We start from the raw sequence: 2,683 nt of genomic DNA on the forward strand, positions 1-2,683 counted from the left end.
TTTCCAGCACTTCAATTTTTTTTTTTTTTTTTTTTTTTGGTACCAGGGATTGAACTTGGGTCCTTGCGTTTGCAAGGCAGGTCACCAAACCGCTGAGCTAAATCCCCTTCAACTTCTGATTATATACTGAAAATAACCGAAAGCAGGGACTCAAACCTATGAACTTATACATGCGTGTTTATAGCAGTATTATTGACAATAATCAAAAGATGGAAGCAATTCAAGTGTCCATCAACAGATGAATGCTTAAACAATAGGTGATATATATGTATGATAGAATTCAGGTTTAATCTCAGCACTCAGGAGGCTGAGGCAGGAGGATTGCTATGAATTCAAGGCCAGCCTGAACTACACAGCCAAACCCTGTCTCAAGAAAGAAAGGAAAAGAAAGAAAGAAAGAAAGAAAGAAAGAATTAGGTTTAAAAAGAAATGAACTTCTAAATGCTATAATGTGGGTTAACTTTGAAAACTTTACACTAGTTTTTAAAAAATCCAGATGTTAATGGGCAAATGTTTTATGATTCTACTTATATAAGGTACCTAAACTAGTCAAATTCATATATACAAAAAAATCAAACAGTGGTTACTAGAGATTTTTCAAGAGGGGAAAATGGGCAATAAAGAGTTATATTTTAATGGATAGAGAATTTTGGTATGGGATTGATGAAAAATTTTTGTAGACAGATATTGATATGATTCCACAACAATGTAAGTGTGCTTAATGCTACTGAACTGTATATTCACAAATGGCTAAAAGGTAAATTTTGTATTCTGTATATATTTTCACAATAAAAATCCACCAAGTGAACATTTTAAAGTGAACAATATGTGACATTTAGTACACGCACAATGTTCTGCAATTACTACTTCTACTTCCAAAATATTTCCAACATCTTAAAGTAAAATTCATCACCTACAAAGAAGTTTCTGTCCTTTACCATTCCCATAATCTTTGGAAGACAGCAATGCATATTATATCTTGCATTATAGTCTATTACAGTGTCGTAACTCAAAGCAAAACACCATACACTGGATTATTTAAATAAGAAAATTTTCTTTTTTAACTTCTGGTGGTTGAAAGTCCATGATCAAGTTGTCAGTACCACTGGCTTCTCTTGATGACCTTTTATTTTTCCTGGCTTGCCAATAGATGCCTTCTATTGTGCTTTCATATAACCTTTTGTCCTAATGTCTATACTTTATTAATTTTTTAGATGACAAGCAAACATTACATATATTTATAATGTATAACATAATTTGATGCTTGTACACATTGTAGAAAGGCTGAATTGGACTATTTATTATATGTATTAAATCATTTACCACTGTTCTGGTGAGAACTCTGAAGTCTACTTTCAGCAACTTTCAAGAATATAATACTTCATTATAAGTATAAATTAATTTATTAATTGTAGTCTCTATGATGTTCAATCAATCTCGAATGTCTAATAGAAATTTTCCGCCTTTTACTGACATTTCTTAAATCATCCAACCCCAGCTCCTAGTAATCATCACTTTACTCCCTGTTTCTAATGAGTTTTAATTTTTAGATCTTACATATATGTAAGATCATTTAGCATTTGTCTTTATTGGCCTGACTTATTTTACTGTAAAAAAGCAACAATATTTTCTGTAGTATGGGGGATAATAGGGATTGAAAAAAGAGCCTTTGCACTGTGCTATATCCCTGACCCTTATATTTTGAGACATGGTTGCTTAAAGTTGTTCAGTTGCCCTGACTGGGCTTGAATTTTCTATCCTGTAGAATGCTGGGATTATAGGTACCTGCCTCCACATCCAGCTGGGATTTCCTTATTTTTGTGGCTTAATTGTATTCTACTGTGCATATTCATCACATTTTCCTTTATCCATTCATGCACTGATGGCCGTCCGAGTTATTTCCATATCTTGACTATTGTGAGTAGTTGTAAATAGTGCTGCAACAAACATAGGAGTGCAAATGTCTCTTCCACAAACCAATTTCAATGTCCTTTGGATATATACCCAGTGGCGGGATAAATGGATCATATGCTAGTATTATTTTTAATTTTTCTAGGAATCTCCATACTATCTTCCATAATGGCTGCCCTAATTTACATTTACACCAGCAATATGCAACAGCACTTTTTCCTCCACATATTCACTAATATTTTTTATCTTTCATCTTTAATAGCCTTTGTAAAAGGGGTAAAGTGAGATCTCATTGTGGTATTTTTCATTTTGTTAATGATTAGACAGACTGAATATTTTTTATATACCAGTTTGTCATTTTATATCCTCTTTTGAGAAAAGTCTATTCAGATGCTTTTACCATTTAAAAAAGATTATTTTTCTTGCTATTGAGTTATTTGTGTTCCAGAGAGATTTTAGATATAAATCCCTTATTACATACATGGTTTGTCAATATGTTCTTCCATTCCATAGTTTGCCTTTTCATTTTGCTGATTTTTTTCCTTTGTTCTAAAGAAGTATTTTAGTTTCATGTAATCCCATTTATTAGTTAATCTTTGGTTGTCTTTAATTTGGGGAATAGCCAAAAAATCATTGCTCAAGCAAATTCATTAACTTTTCTCCTGTGTTTTTTTCTAGCAGTTTTACAGTACCGGGTTTTATGCTTAAGTCCTTATCCATTTTCAATTGAGGTTTACATGTGATATGAAATAATGTTCTAATTTTATTATTG

Source organism: Fukomys damarensis, unplaced genomic scaffold (assembly GCF_012274545.1).
Source record: "Fukomys damarensis isolate Sample0158 unplaced genomic scaffold, DMR_v1.0_HiC HiC_scaffold_39, whole genome shotgun sequence".
NCBI lineage: Eukaryota > Metazoa > Chordata > Mammalia > Rodentia > Bathyergidae > Fukomys > Fukomys damarensis.